Raw genomic sequence first — 9,291 nt, forward strand, 5'->3', positions numbered from 1 at the left:
CTGCTTTGATCTATGAATTAATGTCCGTGACTCGCAGAGTACCTGCTTCCCCCGCAGCTTTTTTATAGGGAAACAAACACTCAGAACACACACACAGAGCCAGTGGCCAGTGTCGTCGTCGTCGTCGTCGTCCCCCGTTGACAGTTTACGTCGGCTGGGCAGGTTGAGATTCCCGGGCTGATTTTTAGTCCCAGTCCGCCCATCATGCGTCCTGTTGACCGGCGATCTCCTCCATAAAACTAATAAAAGGGGGAGTAATCGGGCAGTTCGGTGTGTGTGTAGAGGTGTGTGTGGTTAAAACGGCCTGTGGTCACTCTTTATAGCTGCTCAATGAAGGTAAACACAGAAGGCGGTGCGTAAAAGCTCTTTGAGCGCTGGTGCTGCTCTTCTCTGAGTTACACGTCCCGCTGCCTCCTGGAGTGACCACACACCCGAAATGTCCTTAAAGTGAAGTCTGAGTACGAAATATATCTCAAATAATGCACTGTCATTTCCCCACGTAAACATAACAGTCTGCAATGAAATGGTTGTGTCCTGTGCGCTTCACTTCCTCCTTGGCGCACCGGTAACTTTCTCCCCCAAAAAAAGTCAGGATAACGGGTTAGTATCTCGTGCGACTTTTTTTTACTCTCTCTGTTGTTTTTTTCGTTTTTTTCATGTCCCTTTATGGGGATATGATCGTTAAATTCACCTTGTTTATAATAATCACCGGTCCTTCAGCAGGACACTGCAGTGATTCAAAGTGTGATTTTAGCAAACGAGTGCTTTTGTTTTGAAATCACTTCCGTGAGTTTGGCCCCGCCCCTCGCTCCAAGGACCATTAGACCATTTAGTAAGGAAAAAAGCAAAAAGGCCTCTCAGACGGTCTTCCGTTTACGTGTTGAATAAAGAAAAACAATTGGACGGTAGATACACAGATTAAGAAGCATTCAGTAAAAATCCAAAAACCAATCTACTACCAAAATAATCTGATCCTATTTGAGTGATTTGTATACATCACCTGGGTATTTGAACCTATACTTGTATGTCAATGCTCATGTATGAGTTGATCTACTGTATATTTTTGTGTCTGAATCTGTAAAGTAACACAGGCTCTCAGATAAATGTAGTGAAGTATAGAGTAATACATATCAATACATTCAAACACTGATTATATTTCATATTTCATCTAGTTTAGGTTTTAAGTTATAGGCCTACTGTATTTTCTTTTGTTGCTGTATTACATCTTGCTACATGATATTTGCCTTATCTTCTTTTGTTCTTTCTTTCTGTGTACCAGGTTCTGCAGTCGGCCAAGGAGCAGATCAAATGGTCCATACTGAAATGACCCGTTCTAATTCTTATTTAAGTCTAGGAGTGAAGAGAAGGTGGCTACAAGCCTTTTAGCCAAGAGTCTGCTTCTAAAGCACTAACCAGCCACTATTTGACATTTTGTGGTTTGGCCTTTTGTTACATTGTGTGTGACATGTATTAATTTATTTGGTTTGAGAGAGTTATGTTAGTTCATACTCTTGTAGATTTGTCATTTGACGGGCCAAAGGACATCAGGGAAAGAAAGGAGAAGACTTGGGTCCAGCTGTGCTTCTGTAAAGTTTGGTTAGTGATCAATAACTTTTATTTTGAAATCAACTTTTATTTGGAAAACAAAAGAAAAATACAGCTTTTTCCCAAAATGTTACAATCTATTTAGGGAAGTAAACATTCATTTGCATCTTAAATCAGAATAGATACTGGAAAAAAATTAAATATCACATAACAAGATAAAGGTATTTTCATTTGAAACATGTAATTTACAAAAATATAAGTTCAAATCTTTTGTGCACTGAAATGCTGAGTTTAGTAAAGTTAGATTCATAGAGCATTTTAAAGGAATGTAATGAAGCCTTGTTATGACACTAAATAAATGTTAGCACCATGTGGCCACATGTTACTGCAGCACTGTCCGGCAATCCTTCATTTTTTATAAAGTTGAATTATTATGAAGCTAAATAAGGATCCAAACATATAATGTATATTAATAGGCAAAGGGACATTGTAGGTTAAAAAAAAAATGCAGATACTTTTATGGACAGAGTTATAAAGAATATAATGTGTATTTTCTGAAAGCTAGCTATTCAATATTTTCGTAGTTAAAAAAAGCCAAAGACATTTTGTTTACATTTGGATGTTGTGAGACTGACGATTAATAAAACATTTGTCCTCATTCACAGTGTCTTATTTCTGATTTGATTTCTTACTTATTTATTTTTTATTATTTTATTTTTATTTAACCTTTATTTAACCAGATAAAAAAGCATTGAGATCAAATCTCATTTACAATGCAAAAAAAATTAAATATTGTTGCTTTAATCCCAATGAAAAACAGTCATAATGTCACTAGTTTATAATGAATTTGCTCTCTGTCCAATCAGGATACAAATCTAGGACCCTTGTGAATATTAACGAGCTTATGGGTGTGGTCAGGGAGGTTATTGGTGGAAAAACGAGGGGCCGTCAGCAGGTGCCTGCTCTCCCCCAGCCAATCGTTCGTTCTGCTTTTTTTCTGATGGATGTGATTGGCTGCCTGCAACTGATCCAGAAACAGTCCCAGACTAAAAGTAATGTGTAACTGAGTAAAAGTAAAAAGAAACACACAGGACAGAGTAAAAGCATTAGAGCAAATCGTTTTTTATATTTGTAATCGTTTAAATAATTCTAATAAAGACATGTTTAATAAAAACTATTATTATTTATAAACTTTGTTGACTGATTCGAAATAATTAGCTCAAAATAAAAGTCTGTTGCTGTAAAAAAAAAAAGGTTTCAATACATTTTCTGGTTCTGAATAAGTAATTATGAACAAAACTGGAAAAATACACACCTTAAAAAAAGTTTCTCACACTAGAAACAATCCTATTTGTATATTATGGATCAGGCTCCTGACAGATTATCACTGCTCATCATTATTTCGGTTATTAAATCATAATTCATAATCATAATATCGAAATACACTGACGAAAATAATGTAGCTGTAGGCCACGGATATGGATCTTAAAGAATCAGCGACCGATCCTATAAGATCCATATCTTATACACAGCCATATCTGTCTCTGTCATGACTTTATTCATATATCGCCACCAGGTGAGCGATAACAACGCCCGGCTAGCTCAGTCGGTAGAGCATGAGACTCTTAATCTCAGGGTCGTGGGTTCGAGCCCCACGTTGGGCGATCATCTTTTGTTGTGACAATATTGAGTATAATGCCTCCAAATGCTGCTGGATAGGAAAGACACAAGATAACTGCGTCCTTAAATGTGTGACATTGCAAAGATAATAAAGTATACGAATGTCAGTCTCCTATTTATTTCTTATAGATGTTCATTTACGTTTATTGCGTTTATACTTTTATTTGTTTCTTTTGTCTTTTACTTCATTCAGTTTGCTCCAGAGATAGGGAGATCCTTGCCTTCTTCTAATTGAGGATTTATCACAGTAGTCTGATCGATTCTACTCTATACTTTTACAGTCCTGCTTTAGAGTGCAGTTAACAGCACTCTCCACCTAATTAACACTTACAGAGTTATTCATGAAGAAATGTATAATTAGGAAAATTAATAATGAAAATAGTTTTTTATTGTATTTTAAGATATTTTCCGGATTTAATTATTCACGATTCAGTAATTGTTCCCCTTTAAAGCTGACTTCCCTAAGTCCTGAATGAAAGTATTGGACAAGGGAAGTCTGCTGTTTCAGACAAAGATCTTGCCAGTTATTACAAGTTATTAAAAACACATATGAGAGACACATCTTATACTAAAACATGCATCTGTGAGGAGAATGTAACATTACTGACAATAGTTATTGCATCTAACAATTGGTAAATGCATATTTTCCCCAAAATGTGTGTTAATGTACATCAGTTATGAATGCATATGAGTATTTGCTGAATCTTCTGATAACCAGTATCTCCCTACTGCATCAGCAGGCAGACAAATGTCAAACTTGATTTTATTTCTGGAGACTTGAGAAAGGCAGCCATTTGTCGCCATCTGGTGGTTTATGTCTATCATGGAATGCAGTCCAATTCAGCATGAACACCATGCCTGTTCAATTATTTATATGTACTGAAGTCGGACAAATATAAATCTTTCTCCATATGGTTTTATGAATTGGGGATCATCTAACTTCCCAAATATAAGGCCAGTTGTAACGGAGACTAATGTAAGTTGTTTTCCAACAGACCCTACCTTTCTATCTTCTTCCCTGCTCTACAGTTTCCTCATTTTTTGTAACGCGACACAGAACAGATCGCTGACACAATGCACACATCTCAAATAGCTGTAATGCTTAACAAATGGAGTACACAGCACACCATGACACAATAGTAAACCCTATGAGTAAAGCGTGGTGCTGCCCCTTCAACAGAATTGGCAGAGTTCGGGCTGTTACATTTGTGTGTTAATGTTGTTTGCAGGGACACATTATTCAATGTGTGTTAATGTGAAAACAAGATAAAATCATTACACCTTGTAAATGTGTGTTTCTTTATTTAAGTTTTAGAAAAATATACTTCCTAAACTTACCCACTGTCTCGTTTTCATTGAAGAAACTGTTAGTTATCTGCCAAACTAGATATCACATGTACATTCCAGTTAGGACAGAAGATGGAACATTTCTTATTTTTAAGACCTATGTTTTTATAAGACCTGTGTTTTGAATTTTGAATACCATGTGTCCTTTAATGAAGACATATGTCTTCTAAAGTAAATATACAGTAAGTGTTCTATAGTACAGACCTGTGTGCTGTATAGTTCTGTAGTATGACCTATGTCTCCTGTATTAAAGACATGTGTTCAATTACAATAATCGATGTGCTCTACAGTGAAGACCCAAAAACACTGTTTCCCATTGACTACGTGTTCTACATCAAAGACCAGGAGACTTGCATGTGTATGTGAAAATTCTTCATAGCACCTACCTACAGTATGGCAATGTTGGTGTTCTTAAATCGTTCTTCTATTCACAGACATATACATAGTTAAGATGTTGCATTACAACAGCTGATAATATAGAAAATGATAAAAATTGATAAAAAGAGTTGCATTTTTTTCTTTCTATATCTAATTGCACCTGTACTTCTTCTCACATCTTGCTCTTTGCCTGTTTCCCAGAGACCAAATGTCAATCAAATGACCTCACACATTGTGCTATCCTTTTCTCACGAAAAGCTATCGAGCTATCGAGCCTGTTTTCTCTCCCTCCTCATGTGTCCAGCTCTTCTGCCTGCCTGCTTTATATAATGCACAGCAGACCCACACATGCTGGGATTGGCTGGGGGGAATTAGCATACAGAAGCTGATTGGCCAGGACTTTGACAATGACAAATTGGCCTCATGGTGATTGGGTAATGAAGTTTTGATGTCACTGGATATGGGCTGGGCGAGTGAAAGGGAGAGTGAGGATGAGAAAGAGCAAGAGAGAGAGAAAAGTAGGAGGGATTCAAATGATAGAGAGAACCAGCAGTTATAAGAAGACAGAGAGAGAGAGAAAGAGAGAGAGAGAGAGAGAGAGAGAGAGAGAGAGAGAGAGAGAGAGAGACAGACTGGCAAAATAAATTAACACAGTCAAAATTGACATTAAAAACTCTGGACTACAATGATTTGATTGTGAATGTCAAGAAATTAGAAAACATATACAACATGGGCCAACATTGATCCAGGAATACTTTGAAATTGTGAAAACAGTGAACGTTTCCTGATTCCTAGAACCAGGCCACATATGCAAAACAAACATTTAAAAACAGACCCTTACAACTACAAATAATCTGTGACAACAGTAACTCTGGAAAATATAGAGTACTATTTAAAAAGCCAGGCCACTAGCCACTAGCTTTTATTTAAATAAAAATAAAAACTTAGTAAATGTGAAATTGGCTATATTCCAGCTCTGATTGCCTCACTGTTTATTTAACATGTGTGTGCACTAAAAGGGAGGGGAAATATTTGCTCATTTCGTTTATTTAAAAAAAGGTATTTGATTCAATTTGTACTTCTAAAGCGTTTGTAGCTACAGCCAGGTCACTTTATTAAATCTCAATTTTGCTTTTTTCTGTATGACTTCATGTTCTGACTCGAGGGCCTATCAATATTACACAACATTTGATTTCCATGCCAGTGGGTTGCCAGGTCTGATTAAATGCTGCAGGGACTCCTGTGAGTTATGTTCTGCTGTGATATTGTATGCAGCATGACCTCTGCTTTTTTCCAGAAGCATTGGTGTAACATTACGGTGACGTTTCAGCTTTCCATTAGGCTTGTCTCACTGTAGCCAAATGTTGTGCCTGCAAACCTTCACCTTTAATGTGACGTGGAGATGTGATTATGCTATGTTTCTCCAGCAGACTCCAGCTCGAAGCGGGCTGGAAACATTAATTAGCACCTTCAAAACGCTGAGCCACCGACAGCAGAAGGAGCAAGTGATAGCAGAAGACCTACAGCCAACAACAGATTAGGGTTAGGGTTAGGGTTAGGGTAATGTTGTGAATCGAGTGGCCCATGGTGGTGGTGGGGTTATGGTATGGGCAGGCGTATGTTATGGACGACGAACAAAGGCCACTCGATTAACAACATTACCCTAACCCAGTGGTTCTCAAAGTGGGGGGCGCGCCCCCCCAGGGGGGCGCAGAGGCATGACAGGGGGGGCGCGAGAGACCAGGAGGAAAAATGTTTATAAAAAAAAAAAAAAAAAAAAAATGTTTTAAAAATTATTGATTCGAAAATAATATTATACAGTACTATTACGTCTGGGTCTCTGTGTTTCATTAAAGTTTGGCTCTGTGTGTGTGTGTGGAACGAGCCATTTTGTGTGCGTGCGCGAGTGAGAGCGCACCGGTACCGGAGATCGTTGTTGTTAGCTTCTGGTGCTAGCGAGCTACGCTAACGGATATAAGGAGCTTTTTCAACAACAAAGTGGAGGAGAGTCCTCTCCTGTCAGAATGAGAGACTCAGTGAGCTAAAGGACTCTCAGTGTTATCTCAGTGGGTCTCAAACGTTTTGGTCACCATTAATGTAAACAATTATTTCCGAGGCCCCACGTTTATATGATCATTATAGTTATAAAAAAATAAGAGAATAAATTAAAAACAGGTATGAAATACTATATGACATTAAAAAAACGAATAACGTTAAAAAGGGAGTGATTTGTAAAATATCCATAAAGAAAAAGTAAATCTGTTTACAGTTCTGTTTCAAATGGGTGTTGAGAGATGTATCCATAGATCTCTTCATGTTGCCCTCAAAGTGCACCAGATTGATGCTTTTAACTTCAATATTTAAAAATCTTCCCAGGGGAGCTTGCCCCCTGACCTCCCTATGTGAGGTCCACACACCACCTATAAAAATAACACTTTACCCCTGCTTACACCTATATGCCGTGAGCTGATTATCGAGCCTTCATTGTAACAGTCGCGGGTACACTGTGTGTGTGTGTGTGGGGATTGTTACAGTAGAACATTCCACTGTGTACGCCGACCGTAGTACTAATTAAGGTAACCGGGTAAAACCCTTAAGTTTGGTTAGACGACCCTACCCTTACTAGTAACGTAACCGTAACGAACGTACCCCTAACCCCACACCGACCCCAAAACCCCTAAAAGTAACGTAACCCCCAAAATAGAATCTCTGGCGCCGCCACTGAGCCTGACTATTTGTGTTGGGGGGGCCCGACTTTTTTTTTTCTCCAAAGGGGGGGCCTGACAGAAAAAGTTTGAGAACCACTGCCCTAACCCTAACCCTAACCCTTACACCAGATACTGACTGGTTTTCGGACCCCCCCAGACCCCCCCAATAAAGCAAAAATGCACGTTTCAGAGTGGCCTTTTATTGTGGCCAGCCTAAGGCAAACCTGTGCAATAATCATGCTGTCTAATCAGCATCTTGATATGCCACACCTGTGAGGTGGGATGGATTATCTCGGCAAAGGAGAAGTGCTCACTATCACAGATTTTTTCAGATTTGTGAACAATATTTGAGAGAAATGGTTATTTTGTGTATATAGAAAATGTTTTAGATCTTTGAGTTCATCTCATGAAAAATGGGAGCAAAAACAAAAGTGTTGCGTTTATATTTTTGTTCAGTGTAAGTAGCCAGCAGACGGTTAGCTTAGCATAAAAGACTGGAAACAAGGCCACAAAGCTAACCTGGTTCTGTCTGGGCATCGACAAACCAGACAACCAAAGGGTGAAAACGACAATTTGTACATAAACTTCCATAAAACCGCAAAATGAACACTCTCTTTTGTTTTCGTACAGATTATGCAATATATCGTATAGTGAGCTCTGGCAATGGTCAGAAAGAAACAGGACCTAAACGTTGTGCTAACATAAGCTAAAAACCACAGAAACCGGCATACACTTTTGAAACTCATAAAACACCCTTTAGATATAATAGGACTTTCTTTAAAGATAATACAGAATCCAATACAACTTTGAATTCCAGAGGTACTGGTTGTATTTCTAGAGGACCTTCTTGAAGGTTAACACCCAATCCAAAAAACGTTGAACTCCAGTGACCCCAATAGAGGTTAACGGACGGAAAAAACAACTGCAAACCTAGAGAACCAGAAAACCTTATCACCAGAAGCCTTCACAGAGTTCCACAGATCAATAGCACTCTCTCAAACCATGATTCACTTCCTGTGTCACACCACTCTTTCACAATCATGCAAGCTCTGATTGGTTGGAAACATCTGCACAGACTGCAGGGATCCGGCCCTCCCGGTGTGCCCATGGGCCAATATTGGGCCAAACTCCCATCATTTCTCATCCAGCAGTGAAAAGAGAAACACAACACATGGCCGTCATACTGCCGGGCCACATGCCTCCTTTTAAAATAAATACAAAGTCTGTAAGCTATATCATATAAGCCAGGTCTGAAGCAGACTGAGGGGCCTCTCATGCCACCATCTGGCCAAAGACCGTCTGTGTTCTACAAGATGAATCTTCCCATGTGCACACACACACACACACACACACACACACACACACACACACACACACACACACACACACACACACACACACACACACACACACACACACACACACACACACACACACACACACACACACACACACACACACACACACACGCGCGCGACACACACACACACACACACACACACACACGTCCCCTGCCACACACCATCACTCTAAAAACTGTACACCGTTTTGTGGGGGTGTTTCCCCTGACTTTAAAGTCAGTGGCTCAGAAAAAAGCTTTGAATAAATCATAAACAAATGAAGATATTATATA

General features: G+C 39.0%; 1 non-coding gene across 1 annotated transcript; it reads left to right on the forward strand.

Moving 5' to 3' along the window:
* The first annotated feature begins 3,136 nt into the window (after positions 1-3,136).
* trnak-cuu (transfer RNA lysine (anticodon CUU)) lies at positions 3,137-3,209 on the forward strand. The gene has a single exon. It is a non-coding gene; the product is annotated as a tRNA-Lys (tRNA).
* Positions 3,210-9,291: the final 6,082 nt, after the last annotated feature.

Source organism: Notothenia coriiceps, unplaced genomic scaffold (assembly GCF_000735185.1).
Source record: "Notothenia coriiceps isolate Sejong01 unplaced genomic scaffold, NC01 NC01_scaffold00014122, whole genome shotgun sequence".
Taxonomy (NCBI): domain Eukaryota; kingdom Metazoa; phylum Chordata; class Actinopteri; order Perciformes; family Nototheniidae; genus Notothenia; species Notothenia coriiceps.